The sequence below is a fragment of the Chiloscyllium plagiosum genome, unplaced genomic scaffold (genome assembly GCF_037043375.1).
Source record: "Chiloscyllium plagiosum isolate Xiang-an unplaced genomic scaffold, Cpla_swu_hap1 HiC_scaffold_13, whole genome shotgun sequence".
NCBI lineage: Eukaryota > Metazoa > Chordata > Chondrichthyes > Orectolobiformes > Hemiscylliidae > Chiloscyllium > Chiloscyllium plagiosum.
The window spans coordinates 12,706,215-12,727,260 of NW_028270151.1; the positions used below are offsets into that span (position 1 = coordinate 12,706,215).

At 44.4% G+C, this 21,046-nt stretch overlaps 1 protein-coding gene and 1 long non-coding RNA gene across 2 annotated transcripts in view; one reads left to right on the forward strand and one right to left on the reverse strand.

Moving 5' to 3' along the window:
- LOC148148242 (uncharacterized) overlaps window positions 1-20,520 on the reverse strand; it is a 38,583-nt gene extending 18,063 nt beyond the window's left edge. The window contains exons 1-3 of the long non-coding RNA XR_015759104.1: window positions 20,347-20,520; window positions 6,819-6,922; window positions 5,933-6,100 (exon numbers count right to left, since the gene is read on the reverse strand). This is a non-coding gene — a long non-coding RNA (uncharacterized LOC148148242). The remainder of the gene's footprint in view (window positions 1-5,932; window positions 6,101-6,818; window positions 6,923-20,346) is intronic.
- The window catches only part of agtr1a (angiotensin II receptor, type 1a), a 45,885-nt gene that overhangs the window by 18,459 nt on the left and 6,380 nt on the right, over window positions 1-21,046 (forward strand). The window lies entirely within an intron of this gene.

Here is a 21,046-nt window from a genome sequence, read left to right on the forward strand (position 1 = left end):
TGGTGTTGAATGATTTTCAAACTTCAGAAGGCTAGATGTCATATTACGATGCTCTCTACATCAGTTGGACAGCCAATCATCCATCTTGACGCTTTCTGCTCTATTAGGGGCTGTGTTCCTCCCGGAATGAGAGAGGAGCACATATTCTGCGACATTAACATGGGTATCACAGCTATTACATTTGGTAAAGTTGCCACAGTTAAGAGTGGGCAGCTCAGAGGGCAAGCAGGGTTCGTGGTTTTGGGTGTTGGTGTGAGTGAGGGAACATGTTGTAGGCAAAATGTGTTCGGGACTGGACTGTGGCTCAGTGGTTAGCACTGCTGCCTCACAGTGCCAGGGACCCGGGTTTGATTCCACCTTCAGGTGACTGTGTGGAGCTTGCACATTCTCCCTGCGTTTCCTCCAGGTGCTCCGGTTTCCTCCCACAGTCCAAAGATGTGTAGGTTAGGTGGACTGGCCATGCTAAATTGCCCTCTGGTGTCCAGGGATGTGTGGATTGGGTGGATTAGCCATGGGGAATAGTAAATGTGCAGGTTTACCAGGACAGTCGGGGGTTGGGTTTGGGTGGGATGCTCCTGGGAGGTTCGGTGTAGGCTCAATAGACCGAAAAGCCTCTTTCTGTGCTGTAGGGATTCAATGAGAATTATGCAGAACATCAGTGCTACTGTCTGACAAGCTCCCCATCTCAACACCCAAACACATTCTCTTTCAAGGTGGTGTCAGCCAGGCTTGCAATCTATCCACTTAACAATGAACTTTGTGGCAAACCCCACTAAATCCAACTACCTGTTACTGCCCCCAAAGCCCACACCTCAGCCCTTACACCACCAGTCCCAACATACCTACCAGGCGAAAGTGAGGACTGCAGATGCTGGAGATTAGAGTCGAGACTGTGCTGCTGGAAAAGCACAGCAGGTCAGGCAGCATCCCAGGAGCAGGAAAATCTACGTTTCAGGCAAAGGGCTTTTGCCTGAAATGCCTATTCTCCTGTTCCTTGGATGCTGCCTGACCTGAGGTGCTTTCCCAGCACCACACTCTCGACTCAACATACCTTCCGTCAACCTGCACGTGTTGATGTACTACATTTACATGTACTCTGGGGTTAAAAGGAGATGATCTATCTGTTTCTTTTTGTAGTTTCCTTATGTCCTTTTTACAGTACATTCCCTGACCTAGCTTGGAGCCATCAGCAGATTTTGCAATTAGACTTCCAGTCCTGTCATCCAGGTCAAATTGAAGAAGATTGAGGCTCCAGCACTTGTTTCCTGCAGGATACCACTCAGTACAGTTTCACAAGCAGAAAACTGTCACAATGTGTGTGCTTTCTGTTTCCTGTTAGTGTCCATGCCAGTATACTATCCACATTGGGAGTTTATTTCCTGCAATAATCTTGGATGTGGCAGCTTAACTGGAAATCCATATATTCAATACATCCATTTGTGCCCTTTTATTCACTGCCTATGCTAATTCCTCAAAGAATCGCAGAATCCGTACAGTGTGGAAGCGGGCCATTCGGCCCACTGAGTCCACACCGACCCTCTGAAGAGCATCCCACGCTGTCCTCATAAGCCTGCATTTCCCACAGCCAATTCACCCAACCTGCACCTAATCCATGGACTGTGGGAGAAAATGTGTCCACGTGGAGGAAAGTCACAAAGAACTTCAATAAATTGGTTAAACAGACTTCCTTGTGGTTCCGACACATCGCGAGTCAAACATCCAACCTCCAATGATCCAAATATTTGAAGATTTGGCCCAATATTTCAGGGGTAAGCTTTCTGACTGAGCCTCAAGTACCCTTTGAGAGTGCTTATTCCCTCCTGAAACAATAAAACAGATAACAAACTGCGAAATAGAAGATGGCTAGGCTGTGGATTCAGTCCAATATCAAATTGTAAAGCTGACCACCCACTGTAGAGTTGGAACGCTGCAGGATGCTTTCTAGTCTTGGTTCAAAGAGGGATAGTCTCATCAAAACAATAGGAGCAACATAGCAGCAGAGTATAAGGGTGCAGCCAATCCTCCTCTAAGGCTTTTTCCAGTGTCTAGTCAGAATGCGACTGATCTCTATTTAAATACTGGCAACCTACCTCTGTACCACACCTTTTATCTCTCTTGTCTAAGAAAAATCCATCAATATGTTTGAAAACTTTATGCAGGAGTGGGAACTCGATATTTTCACTTAGTATTTCATACGTCACCCCTAAATGAAATAGTTTTCATTTTAAGGTTATGTACTGGATTCCCCCACTAGAAGAATTCTCTTTCTATCCATCCCTGTCAAATTATACCCAGGATACACAGGGCACACCTTGGGGGAGAAACATAACATGTAGGAACAGATAAGGCCATTCAGCCCATCAAGTCATGGCTGGTATGTTCCTCCACCCTATTCTCCAGACTTCTTACTGTAACCTTTGATCCTCTGACCAATCAATAACCTATCTCTTTCTGGATGTGAACTTGCTCGCTGCGTTGGAAGGTTCATTTTCAGATGTTTCATCACCATACTAGGTAACATTTTCAATGGGCCTACAAACGAAGTGCTGCTGGTGTTTCCTGATTTCTATTTATATGTTTGGGTTGCTTTGGGTTGGTGATGTCATTTCCTGTTGTGACGTCATTTTCTATGGTGGTGTCATTTCCTATTCTTTTTCTCAGGGGGTGGTAAATGAGATCCAAGTCAATGTGTTTGTTGGTAGAGTTCCAGTTGGAATACCATGCTTCTCGGAATTCTTGTGCGTGTCTCTGTTTGGCTCGTCCTAGGATGGATATGTTGTCCCAGTCGAAGTGGTGTCCTTCCTCATCTGTATGTAAGGATACTAGTGAGAGAGGGTCATGTCATTTTGTGGCTAGTTGATGTTCATGTATCCTGGTGGCTGGTTTCTGCTTGTTTGTCCAATGTAGTGTTTGTTACACAGTATTTTGTAATTTCTTGTTGTCTGTGTAGGGTCTTTCAAGTACATTAGTTGCTGTTTAGTGTGCTGGTGGGTTTGTGGGCTACCATGATGCCAAGGGGTCTGAGTAGTTTCTCTAAGTTTCAATAAGGTACCCCCTCATCCTTCTAAACTCCATCGAGCACTGACCCAGAGACCTCATATGACAAGTCCTTCATACCTGGGATCATTCTTGTAAACCTCTTCTGGACATCCTCTGGGCCCACACATCCTTCTTTGGATATGGGGCCTGAAACTGCTCACAATATTCCAAATGACCAGAACGTTATACAGCCTCAGCAGAACATTCCTGCTCTTGTATTATGGCCTGAGCAAAATGAATGTTAACATTGCATTGGCCTTCCTAATCATCAACTGAACCTGCATGCTAACCTGAGGAGAATCCTGAACCAGGATCTCTAAATTTCTTTGTGCTTCAGACTTCCATAGCCATTCCCCATTTTGCAAGTAGTTTCAAAAAGAAAATTCAAACTGGTATCTGGATCATGTAAACTGTTATCAACAAAAAAAATTGATTAGTGATAGTGAGGAGGAGAACAATTTAAAGTCTGCTTAGACCATAAGACTATAAGAAACAGGAACAGGGGCAGGTCATTCGGCAGCTTGAGCCTTCTCCACCCTTCAATAGGATCATGGTTGATCCGACATTCCTCGCGTCCATCTTCCTGCACTTTCCCTAATTCCCCAACTAATCAAGAATCTCTCCATCTCGACCTTAAATATACACAAGGAGTCCACCCCCGCAGCGCTCTGTGGCAAGGAGTTCCAAAGACTCACAACCCTCTGAGAGAGGAAATGCCTCCTTAACTCAGTCTTCAATTGGCAACTCTTTATTCTGAGTCAATGCCTACTGGTCCTTGTCTCTCCCACGAGGGGTAACACTTTACCACAGAAATAGCAATTAAATGTAGAGATCCTCCCATAGTAACTATTTAGGACGTCAAATTCTTAAGCTGCTGAGTTCAGATTATACCTCAGGTACCTTCTCTATTATTTAGGAAAATGACTTTTGGAAAACAAGACATTTCTTGAGGTCTCACAGATTGTTGGGGGTTTCCTAATTACAAGGTAAACTGTCCAATTTAAATAATGGAAGTTTCTCTGTATACCAATGGAAGCTACTTCATACGGTGGGTAGTTCTTCTACATTTTCCAGCTCATTGAAGTGAAGCAATCCTTTGTATTCAGTCCGTCAACATTATTCTTTCCAACTGCGTCTTGCAACTGTGTTCAATGAAATCGGTGGTGGACTGGAAATAGCCTGCCATCTTGTGGTTTATACTAAATATAGCAGGCCAAAGTCAGCAAGTGCCGGAGGGTGAGATTAGGGATGGTGGGATAATCACAGACAGTTCTGCCACACGTAAATTACAATTTGGTTGGAAACTCGTCACTTTTTATTCACCGTAGACAATGTGTTCGATCCTGGAAACTTACTAAGAGAATAAAGTTGAACAAACTTTGCTAACACAATTTTAGAACAGTGATACAACCTACAATACATTTATTTCATTTGTGCAGTTCTGCTCACCGTATTATAGGAAGGATGTGGAAGTTTTGAAAAGGGTTCAGAGGAGATTTACTAGAATGTTGCCTGGTATGGAAGGAAGATCTTACGAGGAAAAGCTGTGGGAACCGAGGCTGTTTTCATTGGAGAGAAGAAGGTTGAGAGGTGACTTTAATCGAGACATATAAGATATTCAGAGGGTTAGATCGGGTGGACAGTGAGAGCCTTTTCCCTCTGATGGTGAAAGCTAACACGAGGGGACATAGCTTTAAATTGAGGGATGATAGATATAGGACAGATATCAGGGGTAGTTTCTTTACTCAGAGAGTAGTAGGGGTGTGGAATGGGCTACCCGCAACAGCAGTGGATTCACCGACATTAAGGGCATTTAAATGGGAATTGGATTGGCATTTGGATAATAATGGAACGGTGTAGGTTAGATGGGCATCAATTTAATTTCACAGGTCAGCACAACATCGAAGGTCAAAGGGCCTGTACTGCGCTGTAACGTTCTATGTTCTATGTTCTAACACCCAGAATTATCTTGTTGCACATACGGATAATAGACTGGATTCAAATAGCCTACATAATACATCAGAAAGCAGGCAAATGAACAGATTTCTTACCAATTCTCCCAGAAAGGCAAAGCAGGGCAGGACTTATACAGCTAATGCTGATGGGTACATAAATAAGAAAGTTAAAAATCACACAACACTAGGTTATAGTCCAACAGGTTTATTTAGAAGCACTAGCTTTTGGAGCACTGTTCCTTCATCAGGTGGAGCCAAATGCTGCCAAATGAGACTAGACCAGTTTAGGATATCTGGCCGGCAGGGAAGTGCTGGACTGAAGGGTCTGTGTCTACAACTCCATGACTCTATGTTAATAACACAGCAGATGATCCTAACAAGTTTTCCAAGGGAGTATGATTTTTCATCCTCTCTTATCTGTCCTTGTCTTACGTCTCACAAACAGTTCAATCTCAGACTACCTCAGTGACTGCTCCTGTTTGAGGTGGTCACTCCCCTTTCCCAGGTTTCCTGGACTGTGAAAACTGCACTCCAGTACTCACTCATACGCACACCTCCAGCATTTCACCAACAGCCAGCCTCACCAAGCTAGAACTGCCTCTGGGCCTTTTCCCTGAGCTCTATTCGTGTTCAGTTGCATCGGATAAATATTGTTTGTGAACTTTTCAAAGCCCCACTCACAGGTGTATTTAACTAAGAGTGACAAATGGCCTTCTTCTGAGCTGTCACAACTCCTAGCATTCCTCCAGAGTCTTGACTTCAATGTTTAGCAACTTACTAACCTCATCTCTTAGAAATTGTGACAATACTATGGCCTTAAGAGGTTACTTTGTCCTTTTTGTTTGAAGGAGAGGTTTTAAGACAGAGGAAAGCCAATAAAGTAAACAACTTGTGAGGACTTGGGCTATTCTGTTAAAGTTGAAACAATGGAAAATTACCTGAATGGGTGTGGTCAAGCTCCCACAGAACCAGGATTTTTCATTTCGTAGTTTTTCAGTAGCACTTGTTGTTGCTGCTGTACAGCTCTCCCTGCTACACTCACTCGGAATTTTCTCTTGATGTTTCTCCTCCCAGGCTGTTGGAGTTGCATGCCAGCCAATCTGTTTCTGAATTTGTTTTTCAGCCAGTGGTGTTTATGGGATGATATCATTTTGGAACAGTTGATTAGTTAAGTTACTGAATTTATTATTCTGTTAAGTTTTCCAATTCTTTTCCTTATTCTTTCTGTTGTTGTATTTTAACTATTGTGTGAATAAATTGTGTTTTACTTAACGTTTGACCAATCAAATTGCATCTGGATTGCAACATTTTGCATTTACCTTTAAAATAAGAAAATGTTAGGGTCTTGACTACCTTCTTAACATCTTTTCTGGGGGGTTGGTTTGGTCTATAACAAAATGCTGCCTGACTTCCAACAGCACAGAGACATCTAACTGTGCATGAGACTTCTCACTGTCATACACAAATCCGTTCATCTTCCCAGCAATGCAGCTAAAAGCCGTACTGCCTTATATGAAGTCTACTTCTCTCGCTCTGTCTCTCTCTCTCTGTTTTAACTGCACATACACAATAACTTTCAGTGACACTGTCTGTCACCTTTGACTCCTCTGCAGTGAACTTGAGCTCTCCTATTGGAAACCCTGCTCCGAGCCCCAAATTTTTCTAAGCAGCTAGTTTTGCTATTACATGATTGTTACGTTCTCGTGTGACCCGCGCTTTACAAAATTTGCACAGTACAAATACACCTAAAGTGTTGATGTAATCGCGTTATAGCCAACACACAGTTTACAAGTTTGCATTTTGGAAAAAGTGTTCCCTACTCACCCAATCGTGTTACAGCCAATTTGCGTTAACGTGTTATAGCAAATGTAACAAGCCCGTGGAACTGAGTGTTCTCCGAATATGACATTCTCACAGAACGTTGACTTCTGCAGTACAAAAAGTGTTTACAAACAAATTCAGAACTCATCACAACAGTGCCTGGGAATGTGGGGTTATAAATGTTGTCTATCATCACTGTCTGAAAAATGGAGGAGGTGAGATTGGTCTACGCCAAAATTCCTGTGAATAGGGAGCTAGCTCTACCATGAATGCATAAATGCTTAATTCTCTTGCTCGTCCTTCCAGGCAACAACGACCATGTTAATCTTCTGGGGTATTTGCTTGTGTTCTGGTGGGAACGTAGGTGATTGTTAAGATTGGTAGGTGCCTGAAAGGTTCGGCAGCCAGTACGCTAGGAGAGCAGAGACAATTGAGTTTTGGACAAGTTACTGGTTTGGGATTTCCTCTCCTTGTGCTTTCCCTGTGTCTCTGATATGCTCTTACTTTCAAAAGAGACTGCAGCATTCTTTATTTGTGGCAAACACTGTGTTTCTGGCTGAAATTCTCCCAGGACTCCAAGTTGACATCTGAGCTCCTAAGTGTCCTTTGATATATCTCTGTGATGTCTCCTTTGATTGTCAAGAAAGCACAGCTTTGACTCAGTCACCACTGAAGATCCACTTTGACAAGGGAGGGTCAGGCACTTTTGTCTACAATGCTAGCTCACCTCCGTTGTGACGGTCTCATTATGGTCTGGATACTTAGTATGTCAGCTCAATTGAGCGCCTCAGACTTTGATGTTCTCTCCTGCCATCTGATCCACAGAAACTAGTTGCATTTTAGGAAGGCACCCGAAAATAAAAACTGCGATACCCTTTGCATTTACAGAGCATTTTGCCGCATCACCTTATCTCAAGGGTTTTGCAGGAATAAGAAATGCTTATGTAAGATTTTGTTAGTTTTATAACAGTTTGCACTCGGAGCTGTTGAGTGTGATAGTCTGAAGGGATAATTTTCAAAATCAGAATTTTCTTTAATTTTGCAATTAATTAAACACGGCACTACAATTCAAGGGAAGTTAAGTTTTATTGCAGCCTTAATTCAGAGGTTTACAAGCTCTGAGAGAAACTGGAGCGAGTTAATTAGTAGTTGGTTTAACCCCGCTTTCTGAAGCTTCAGTGAGTTGTTTTCAGGAAGTATAAATCCTACAATGCTCTCTTTTGTCTGCACTGAGTGTGGCTTCAGTCGTAGAGAGTGTGAGTTTGTCACAGCATTCCTACAGTGCAGAAAGAGACCATTCAGCCCATTGAGTCTGTACCAATCCTCTGAAAAGTATCCCATCTAGGCAAAGACCCCTACCCTATCCCCACATTTACCATGAGGAGAAAGTGAGGTCTGCAGATGCTGGAGATCAGAGATGGAAATGTGTTGCTGGAAAAGCGCAGCAGGTCAGGCAGCATCTAGGGAACAGGAGAATCGACGTTTCGGGCATTAGCCCTTCTTCAGGAATGAGGAAAGTTGGTCCAGCAGGCAAAGATAAAAGATAGGGAGGAGGGACTTGGGGGAGGGGCGTCGGAAATGTGATAGGTGGAAAGAGGTCAAGGTGAGGGTGATAGGTCAGACTGGGGTGGGGGCGGAGAGGTCGGGAAGAAGATCTCAGGTTAGGAAGGCGGTGCTGAATTTGATGGATTTGACTGAGACAGGCTGGGGGGAGGGGAAATGAGGAAACTAGTGAAATCCGAGTTCATCCCTTGTGGTTGGAGGGTTCCTAGCCGGAAGATGAGGCGTTCTTCCTCCAACCGTGGTTTCGCTGTGGTCTGACGATGGAGGAGTCCAAAGACCTGCATATCCTTGGTGGAGTGGGAGGGGGAATTGAAATGTTGAGCTACAGGGTGGTTGGGTTGGTTGGTCCGGGAGCAACAGAGGCTGAGATGTAACCTTATAAAATCATAAGGGGCATGGATAGGGCAAATAGATAAGGTATTTTCCCTGGGGTGGGAGAATCCAGAATTAGAGGGCGTAGGTTTAGGGTGAGGGGGGGAAAATTTAAAAGGGACCTAAGGGGCAACGTTTTTACACATAGAGTGGTCTGTGTATGGAATAAGCTGCCAGAGGAAGTGGTGGAGGCTGGTACAGTTACAACATTTAAAAGGCATCTGGATGGGTATATGAATAGGAAGGGTTTAGAGGGATATGGGCTACGTGCTGGCAATTGGAGCTAGATTAATTTAGGATATTTGGTCGGCATGGACGGGTTGGACTGAAGGGTCTGTTTCCATGCTGTACATCTCTATAACTCTAACTACCAGACTACCCTGTTGTCTGCTCCAGGTTGTAGGACATAGCAGACCAGGATGATGCACTCACGCTGTCAGACCATACTAGAGGACACAACCCAACCAAATCCTGCCTATGGAACAGAACCACATCCTCAAGAGCCCTCTGCTCTGCTTCACCATAAGCCTGGTCAACCCTTGGGCAGCGTGGTATCTGTGATCTGTGTTGGTCAGGGGCAGGGAGGGTGGGGTTGTTGCACAGTGGTTTAGGAGTCATGATTGCAATGGGCAGCCCTGGTCTCTTCAAACTGAGACCCTTGATCAGGATTTCAATGTGGCTTCCCATTAACAGCCAGCAGAATTCTCAGCAGAAAACCAATCAGTTAGTTTCTTCCAGAATCTTTTAATGGCCGGCCACTAATAGTTAAAACATATTTTTGTAAACCTACCAAAAGCTGGAAATTGTTAATTGAAAATAGATGCTAGAAATGCTCAGCACCTCTGAAGAGAAAAAGACATTTTGGGAAGGTAGGGGAGAGTGAGGACTGCAGATGCTGGAGATCAGAATCAAGAGTGTGTTGCTGGAAAAGCACAGCAGGTCAGGCAGCATCCGAGGAGCAGGAGAATCACCATTTCAGGCATAAGCTCTTAATCAGGAATAACCGAATTGTCGATTCTCCTGCTCCTCGGATGCTGCCTGACCTGCTGTGCTTTTCCAGCAACACACTCTGGGTTTTGGAAAGGTAACCTGCTAAATTGTACCGGATATGTTTTCCCAGCTGCATCACTAATTTATAAACGTGTCTGTCACACCAGTAAAATGTGCAAAGGCAGAAACGAAATGGGACCAACACATGGAAAGTTCATGCAGGACAGGAGTCAAAAGCATGGTCAACGTGAAGCATGTTATTGAATTGAATCATTTATTGTCACGTGTATTCAATATCAAATGCCGTGAAAAGTTTATAGTGTCACCATGCATTAACGCCATTCTCATTTCTTTAAAATAAAATAAAAAGATAAAGAAAAATAACTTTAAGACAGTCCAACTTTCCCTTCTTCACTGCTACAGTCCTGTTCCAGGCCACCTCATCCCATGGCATCTCACTGACTACAGTGCCTCTCCAAGCCTCACAGGCTAGCCGACTCCGTAGCCACCCTGTCTCTGAGGCCACCACCGCTCCAGACTCCATTGATGCTTCTTACCGAAACAGCTCTCTTAGGAAGGTAAGTGTAAGTGAAAACTAAAACAAAACTGAGAAAAGAAGAAGAGAAAGAGAGGGGAAAGAAAGGAAAAGACAAAGTGGACGAAAAGGACATGTCCAGGAACATGAGTCTAGACTCTGCCTACTCCACCGCCGCCATCTTGAAAAGATGTAGTAGGAAGCACTGTAAAGGAGATGGCAGGGTCCAGCGGCAAAGTTGAAGAGCTGAGATAGCAGAAGATCTGCTGCCAGTGTTGGGATCACAACAACAGAAGTAGAGTCATAGAGTCATAGAGATGTGCAGCATGGAAACAGACCCTTCGGTCCAACCCGTCCATGCCAACCAGATATCCCAACCTAATCTAGTCCCACCTGCCAGCACCCGGCCTATATTCCTCCAAACCCTTCCTATTCATTTATCCATCCAAATGCCTCTTAAATGTTGCAATTGTACCAGCCTCCACCATATCCTCTGGCAGCTCATTCCATACTCGTACCACCCTCTGTGTGAAAAAGTTGCCTCTTAGGTCTCTTTTATATCTTTTCCCTCTCACCCTAACCCTATGCCCTCTAGTTCTGCACTCCCCCACCCCTGGAAAAAGACTTTGTCTCTTTATCCTATCCATGCCCCTCATAATTTTGTAAACTTCTATAAGGTCACCCCTCAGCCTATGATGCTCTGGGATAAACAGCCCCAGCCTGTTCAGCCTCTCCCCATAGCACAAATCTTCCAACTCTGGCAACATCCTTGCAAGGGTTGTTCTCAGAGAGTCTGGCAGCATCTGTAAGGAGAGAAAAGAGCTGACGTTTCGAGTCTAACTGACCCTTTGTCAGAGCTCTGACAAAGGGTCAGTTAGACTCGAAACGTCAGCTCTTTTCTCTCCTTACAGATGCTGCCAGACCTGCTGATATTTTCCAACATTTTCTCTTTTGGTTTCAGAATGCAGCATCCGCAGTAATTTGCTTTTATTTTTGTTCTCAGAGAGTTGCAGACTAGTAGAGGTTATGACATAAAGCCATTTTTAAGTTTCCAAGTTTTCGATTACCATTCCTCCAATTGGAATGGTTATGGTTGTCCATTAAAAATGCAAGAATGCATCTATTCCTGATCAAGGGCTTTTGGCCGAAACGTCGATTCTCTTGCCCCTCGGATGCTGCCTGACCTGCTGTGCTTTTCCAGCACCACTCTGATCTAAACTCTGCATCTAAAAGGTGCCCGCAGTTCATTTATGTACCAGCGACAACTCCTGCATTCATTTTTTGTTCGTTCACAGGGTGTGGGCATCACTGGCTTGGCCAGCGTTTATTGCTCATCCTTCATTGTCCAGAGTCAACCACATTGCTGTGGGTCTGGAGTCACATGTAGGCCACACCAGGTAAGGATGGCAGCTTCCTACACTAGAGGGCATTCATGAACCAGATGAATTTTACCCCCCAACAAACCATCAATCGTGGTCATCATTAGACTGTCAAATCCAAATTTTTGTTAAATTCATCACTTGCCATGGCAGGAGTTGAACCTGGGTCCCCATAACATTCTGATGAAGGATCACCTGACCTGAAATGTTAACTCTGATTTCTCTGCACAGGTGCTTCCAGACCTACTGAGCTTTTCCAGCAACTTCTGTTTTTGTCCCGAGAGTATTACCTGGGTCTCTAGATTAACAGTGTTAATACCATTGAACCATCACCTCCCCCTAAGTGTGCAATAAACAGCATAGAAATCTATTCTATAGTGTTTGTTCCTAAGGTACCAGAGCAAGGTCTAAGAGCCAGGCGCAGTGTTGGTAACTGCACTTAGATTAGATTAGATTACATTACAGTCCGGCCCAACATGTCCAGACCGACCCGCCGAAGCGCAACCCACCCATACCACTACATATACCCCTTATTTAACACTACGGGCAATTTAGCATGGCCAATTCACCTGACCTGCACATATTTGGACTGTGGGAGGAAACCGGAGCACCCGGAGGAAACCCACGCAGACACGGGAAGAAAGTGCAAACTCCACACAGTCAGTCGCCTGAGGCGGGAATTGAACCCGGGTCTCTGGCGCTGTGAGGCAGCAGTGCTGACCACTGTACCACTGTGCCACCGTGCCGCCCTACTTTTCTGTCATTTTTGTTTAACACCACAAGAACAAATACGTTTCAAGTTTGCTGCTCCAGAGAATGTCCAACTCTCTATCTTTATTTTTAAAACTTTTTCTTTGTATAAGTTAGAGGAGAAAGTGAGGACTGCAGATGCAGATCCTGAAGAAGGGCTTATGCCCGAAACGTCGATTCTCCTGTTCCTTGGATGCTGCCTGACCTGCTGCACTTTTCCAGCAACACATTTTCAGCTTTGTATAAGTTAGAGGATCAGAAATAGCTCATCAGGCACACAGGACTGAGTAATTACAGGAAACTGAACAGAAAGCTGACTGCTCTTGTTAAGCTGGAGCTGAAAACTGTTGCAGGTTAAAAATATTTCTGTCACAGCATCGCATCAAAAATAGCTCCGAAACATAGAAAGCCAAAGTCAGAATTACATAACTTCAAATGTTTCTTTTGCATAGCTTCCAGATCATATTCGGTTAGAATAAGAATCGACTTTTGCTTACAACCATGATAAGAATCAACCGTTAATCAGTTTCTCAGAGCGTCTCGGCATACTTATAAGTGAACTATTAAGATGAGCCATTTTCCACTCTGTATTCTGTAGCTTTGACCCAAACAAGCACAAATTGTTCCAAGTGTGGCATTTATTCAGCTGTTTTCCATTACGGTTTTTCACACGTCCACATGAATAATATGATAAAAGCCCTTGAGATAACTTGACCTTTAAACATTGCTCAAGGAACCTGCCTGCATTTATTGCTGATGGTTTGCCACATTTCGATGAAGCCCTTTGCATTGTTGACGTAAAGAACTTTCCAGAGAGGTAGACAGCACAAGATCTCCAAGGGGACCTGTTTCAGGCAGGACTAAAACAGATTCAAAGTTCTGTGTGGCAAAATAGGTAACAATCTCACTTTCACAAGAAGTCAAAGAGTACCCGGGTTCAATTCCCTCCTCAGGCGACTGACTGTGTGGAGTTGGCACGTTCTCCCTGTGTCTGCACGGGTTATCTCCGGGTGCTCCAGTTCCCTCCCACAGTCCAAAGATGTGCAGGTCAGGTGAATTGGCCATGCTAAATTGCCCATAGTGTTAGGTAAAGGGGTAAATGTAGGGGAATGGGTGGGCTGCACTTCGGCGGGTCAGTGTGGACTTGTTGGGCCGAAGGGCCTGTTTCCACACTGTAAGTAATCCAATCTAATCTACTCGGAGGGTGTATATAGGATGGTGGTGATGGCCCATGTATGACGTTACAGGAAGCCTATTTTCACATTAAAAGAAGACAGCCTGGAAATGGTTTTGTTCAATATTGTTGTATGGATAGTTACACAGCTATGTTGAATAAGTTTGAAAGAAAGAAAGACCTCCAGTTACATTGCACTTTTGATGATTATTGTGATCCAAGGGTCAAATGAGGAGTCTGTCAGGTCTATACATGGAGTGCGGTGGAGGCCGGGACATTAAATATCTTCAAGGCAGAGATTGCTAAATTCTTGATCTCGCAAGGAATTAAGGGCTTCGAGGACAGTGTGGGCAAGTGGCATTGAAATGCCCATCAGCCATGATTGAATGGCGGAATGGACTCGATGGGCCAAATGGCCTTACTTCCACTCCTATGTCTTATGGTCTTATGGTCTTACATACAGTCATAGAGTCATAGAAATGTACAGCATGGAAACAGACCCTTCGGTCCAACCCCATCCATGCCGACCAGATATCCCAACCCAATCTAGTCCCACCTGCCAGCACCCGGCCCATATCCCTCCAAACCCTTCCTATTCATTTACCCATCCAAATGCCTCTTAAATGTTGCAATTGTACCAGCCTCCACCACATCCTCTGGCAGCTCATTCCATACATGTACCACTCTCTGCGTGAAAACGTTGCCCCTTAGGTCTCTTTCATATCTTTCCTCTCTCATCCTAAACCTATGCCCTCTAATTCTGGACTCCCCCACCCCAGGTAAAAGACTTTGTATATTTATTCTATCCATGCCCGTAATAATTTTGTAAACCTCTATAAGGTCACCCCTCAGCCTCCGACGCTCCAAGGAAAACAGCCCCAGCCTGTTCAGCCTCTCCCACAGCTCACATCCTCCAATCCTGGCAACATCCTTGTAAATCTTACCCGAACCCTTTCAAGTTTCACAACATCTTCCCGATAGGAAGGAGACCAGAATTGCATGCAATATTCCAACAGTGGCCTAACCAATGGTTAGTGTAAGGTGGATGTTCTCAAAGATAGGGGACACCAGAACAAGAGATCACAGTTTAAAGGTATGGTTTGATCTATTAATAACTGAGATGAGGAGAAATTTCTTCACCCAGTGAATGGGGAGCCTCTATCACAGAAATGGATTGAGGCTAAAACATTGAACATTTTCATAAATGAGGTATACTTAGTTAAAGCTTATAGGGAGAAAAATGGGATCGGGGACTGAGTTGGATGATCAGCCATGATCATACTGAATTGTGAACCAAGCTCAAAGTAACTCACTTGAGAATATTAATCCATTGTTATAACAGGGAAATAATTTTGGGGAGGGGTCTAATTAATACAAAATCCTTTTGCAATGTGATATCATGACGGTACATATTACTGAGTGTAACTAGCACAGTGTCAGTGCAGTTAAAACACTCTGCACCGAATACTTTTATACAAGACCATTTGGAAGAGTTAGTCAGCAGGAGAATCGATGTTTCAGGTATAAGCCCTACACAGGGCTGATGAAAGGCTTATGCCCGAAACGTCGACTCTCCTGCTCCTCGGATGCTGCCTGATCTGCTGTGCTTTTCCAACACTACACTCTCGACTCTGATCTCCAGCATCTGTCGTCCTCACTTTCTCCTGTTTGGAAGAGTCACATGCACACATGGAACATGAACATATGAAGAAGACACGTTTGCTCCTCCCCTATCTAGGCAAGATCTTTGCCTACTTAGATAAGAGCAGGTCCTGGTATATCTACGATTACCATGTACAGCAATATTCAGTAGTAATGTATAACAAATGTTGTTACCTGAAGTCTAAGTCTGAAGACAGTTTTTGTTTTTGAGTTCTTACCAAACAGTCTGTCTTGCATCTGAACACATTGTGGTATCAAATCACACAATAAAACTGGTATGATTCACAGCTCTGAGTCAGGAGTTCAAGACTAACTTCAACATAAAAATCACCTGAGTAGTTCTGCCTTTTTAAAAGCACTTTTTGTTTTGTTTGAAATGTAAAACTGAGGTCTTCCAGGTTGGATGTAAAAAGAAATCCCTTGGCTCTATTTTTAAGCTGAACTGGAAATGATGCCTGGATTCCTGGCCAGTACTGATCATTGAACATCATCGGCACAGGCTACCTGCTCATTATCAACGTGTGGCCCTGCACCAACTGGCTACTGTGTTCTTTGCAACCGTATTCCATATAATACATCAAAACCTAATGTGAGTTCAAATATACTGAGATCGTTAAAGGCATACCGTTCTTTCCTAGGTCAAAGGGAATGCGCATAGAGTCATAGAGATGTACAGCATTGAAACAGACCCTTCGGTCCAACCCCATCCATGCTGACCAGATATCCCAACCCAATCTAGTCCCATCTGCCAGCACCCAGCCCATATCCCTCCCAACCCTTCCTATTCATATACCCATTCAAATGCTTTTTAAAAATAGCAATTGTACCAGCCTCCACCACTTCCTTTGGCAGCACATTCCAGAATTGCACCACCCTCTGTGTGAAAAGGTTGCCTCTTAGATCTCTTTTATATCTATATTCTCTTACCTCAAACCTATGCCCTCTCGCTCTGGACTCCCCCACTCCAAGGAAAAGAACCTTGTCTATTTACCCTATCCATGCTCCTCATGATTTTATAAACCTCTATAAGGTCACCCCTCAGCCTCCAATGCTCCAGGGAAAATAGCCCCAGCCTGTTCAGCCTCTCCCTATAGCTCAAATCCTCCAACCCTGGCAACATCCTTGCAAATCTTTTCTGAACCCTTTCAGGTTTCACAACATCCTTCCGATCGGAAAGAAACCAGAATTGTACACAATTTTCCTACATGAAGTCGGCAAATTTATTCAACAGTGCTTCATGTCAGTTCCATGATGGTGGCTTTTTAAAAACTTTGTTCATGGGTTGTGGGTGTTGCCAGAGTGGAGGGGGGGAGGCTTGAAGTTTTACCCATCTCTAATAGGCCAGAGGGAGTTTAGAATAAATCGCATTGCTGTGGGTCACTTGTGAGCCAAAAGACAGTGAGGACTGCTGATGCTGGGGATCAGAGTCAAGTGTGTGGTGCTGGAAAAGCACAACAGGTCAGGCAGCATCCGAGGAGCAGCCTGATGAAGGGCTTAGGCCTGAAACTTCGATTCTCCTGCTTGTCGGATGCTACCTGACCTGTTGTGGTTTTTCAGCACTACACTCTCAACTCATGTGTAGGCCAGACCAGGTAAGGAAGGCAGATTTCCCTTCTTAAAAGGTATTAATGAACCAGATGGCATTTTCCCCCAAACAGTCAGCAGTGACTTCCTGGTCATCATCAGATCGTTAACTCCAGATTTTATTTTTAAAACTTGAATTCAAATGCCACCATCGCAGGATTTGAACCGAAGGCATTAGCCTGAGTTTACTGCTGGATTGATTGCCCAGGGATTATCCCCCCAGCATTGCAATCACCAGGAGGAAAATGACATCAATTAGGTCTAACTTTCCCAGCCTTCGAACAAAAGTGCAGCTCTGATATCCTTGAAACCTTCCAGGACCAGTCACTGCCTTAAACAACATGGCTGTGAGACTTTTGATGTTCACGACTCATTCGTAGGATTTGTAACAGTTTCAAAGTTGAACAAGACTAATCACATTCTTGGACATTGTGCTGAACCATTCCCATCGATATGAATGAAAAGGCAATCTTTGTGTCAGAAACTTTGGGGTGTTGTTTACTGTTAACCTCTATGTTTCAAATCTATGATTAAAGATGTCAAGAGTAGGGCAGCTTTTATTTGTCATTTCTACCATATACAACCGTTGCAATAAAAGCGAGACAATGTTCCTCCAGGACCAAGGGTGCTACATGGACAGCACAAACTACACGATGATACACAGGGCAGCATACAGAGCATGGAAGTGCAAAACCCGCAAATTACAGTATCATAAAAGAATGATAATTAATAAGATGTATTTCTAGCAGCAATTCAAAGTTGTGCAAAGAGTTTCAGATGGAAAAGAGTCCAAACCTTACAGTGTTCAGGAGCCTAATGGCTTGGGGGAAAAAACTGTTGCACAGTTTGGCCATCAGAGACTGAAAGCTCTTGTATCTTCTGCCAGGTGGCAGGAGAGAGAAGAGTTTGAGTGAGTGGTGTGTGGGGTCTTCCACAATGCTCTTAGCCTTTCGGATGCAGTGTGTGTGGAGTAAATATCTGTAATGGAAGCAAGAGAGACCCTGATGATTCTCTCAGTTTTCCTCACTGTCTGTTGTAGGGTCTTACAATCCAAGACCATTTGATTTACCTAATCCATTAATATAATAGATACACATTCATTGCAGACAGTTACAAAGCATTATAGTGTTTAACAAACAGGACAGAATCAGTAAGATGGATGATGTTTCAGACTGTGTGTTGCCCAGCTCTTGCACAGTGCTTGTGCTGTTCATATGTAGTGTTGTTTTCTTAACTTCATGACATAAGAAATCAAATGAATGCTGAACCTGACTGTATTGCAGATTAACAGGCCCCTGTAGGTAAAGGAAAAGCACCGATTTATTTTCACATCAGTGCAGCATTTGTTTGAATTATAGACATATTGCACCCTGAAGTATAATTTCAGCCTGGCTTTATGGGTCGCGTGTGGGAAGGAATTTACCCTCCGCATTTGACACCTATAAATTATCGTGGCATTTTGACAGCAGTTTAATACAAAAATTCCTGTGATACTCCTGAGACATCATTAATCGTAGGCCTTCACTAACCCAAAAGCTGGCTGTACTCAAAAAAAGTGCTTATTATGATACAACTCTGCATTCCACGTAAACAGCCCTTTAATGCAGGGCACAGAAATGGAGAAACATTGATGTCTTACATAAGATATTGGTACATTTGAATGGCAAAGCCTCTTTTCACTTCATTAGAAGGTTAAATTTAACAAAAATAAAAACACATTGAACATTAGAATCATTGTCACATCGACTCACATGAGGACAGTGAAAAGTTTACAAGTTGCCACTTACAGCACCATCTTAGGTACAAAGCAGGAAAATAAAGGAGCAAGTTAAACATTACATCCCTTCTTATCAAAAAGTAGAACAATGAAGAAATAGAGTGACCAGTTCAACAGCACATTCAAAACATGGCGGGGGTGGGGGGGCTGCAGATACACACACACACACACACACACATACCCCGCACACCTCCTCCCCACACACACGCCGCACACCCCCTCCCCACACACACACATACCCCGCACACCCCCTCCCCACACGCACGCACACCCCGCACACCCCCTCCCCACACGCACGCACACCCTGCACACCCCCTCCTCATGCACACACACACACGCGCTCCCTCACACACACACACACCCCGCACACCCCCTCCCCATGCACACACACACACCCTGCACACCCCCTCCCCATGCACACACACACGCACTCTCTCACACACACACACTCACACACACACCCTGCACACCTCCTCCCCACGCGCACACACACCCCACACACCCCCTCCCCACGCGCACGCACACCATGCACACCCTTTCCCAAGGCACACACGCGCACCCTCACACACACACACACTCACACACACACCCCGCACACCTCCTCCCCACACGCACACACACCCTGCACACCCCCTCCCCATGCACACACACACACCCCGCACATCCCCTCCCCACACGCACGCACACCCTGCACACCCCCTCCCCACGCACACACACGCACTCCCTCACACATACACACTCTCACACACATACACACACACCCCCACATTCACACCCACACTCACACACACACACATTCCCTCATGCACACACTCACATACTCACATGCACACATTGACATACACACCCACACTCACTCACACACACTCATTCACACACACTCACTCACACTTCTTCATACTCACACAAACATACTCACACAGCCTCACTCAGTCATACACTCACAGACACACTCACACCTGCACACTCCATTTCACATACACACACACTCCCAAACTCACTCTCTCGTACACAAACGCACTCCCTCACACACACATTCACATACATACACACTCACTCACACACACTCTCTCACGCATACACACACTCACACACACACCATCACACACCAACTCTTACATACACACACATATACCCACCCACACTCACACACCCCTACATACTCGTATACACACACACATTCACACAGACCCATACTCACTCACACCTCACACACATCCACACCTCCTCATACTCACACGCACATACTCACACAGCCTCACTCAGTCACACACTCACAGACACACACTCACTCACACACACATGCACATTCACACATACTCACAGACACAAACACTTACATACTCACAGAAACACACACACGCAAAACCACTCTCTCTCTCTCACACACACACACAAATGCACACTCGGAATAAAGAAAGCAAACTCTGGGATAAAATTGAAGAACATTTGATCATGGGAGAATGTGCGGACTGCAGATGCTGGCGATCAGAGTCGAGAGTGTGGTGCTGAAAAAGCACAGCAGGTCAGGCAGCATAAAAGGAGCAGGAAGCCTTTCAGGCATAAGCCCTTCATCAGGAATGTCATCATATTCTCCATTATGCTAATCATGCAGCGGCTCAGTTTTTGAAATAACTATCTAATTGATTCCACTTCCCTGTTCTCTCCACAGAACCTTGACTTTTTCTTTTCTATTTCCGGCTTATACTCTTTTCAAAGTTGAGTTAGAATTTGCTTTCACTAACCTTCCAAGCTTGAGATTCCAGATCATATCAACTCATCACCCAAGACCAAATTTTCCTCAATACCCCTCTGGTTCTTTTCCAGTTAGCTTATTCCTGTGTCCTCTGGTTACAAATGCTTCTGTCAGTGAGAACAATTTCAGATTACTTCATTAGTTGTAATTTTGAATGCTCCTATTAAATCTTCCCTCTGCTTTCAGGAGACCGAATCCAGCTCTCTAATGTCTCCACACAACAAAGAATTTTAGCCCAGCTTTCATTCTGACAAATACTCCTTGCAGCTTCTCCAAGGTCCTGGCATTCCTCCCAAAGTTACCGCATATGAATGGCAGAGTGCTCATTGGGCACTTATACAGTCATATGGCTTGGAAACAGACCCATTGGTCCAACATGTCCATACTGACCAGATATCCTAAATTGAGCTAATCCCATTTGCCAGCATTTGGTCCATTTTCCTCTAAACTCTTCCTATTCATATACCCATCCAAACGTCTTTTAAATACTGTAATTCTACCAGACTCCACCAACTCCTCTGGCAACTCATTCCATACACGCACCACCCTCTGTGTGAAAAAGTTACCCCTTAGGTCTCTTTTAAATCTCTCCCCTCTCACCTTAAACCTATGCCCTCCAGTTTTGGACACCCCCACCCTGGGGAAAAGTCCTTAACTATTCACCCTATTCACGCCCCTCGTGATTTTAT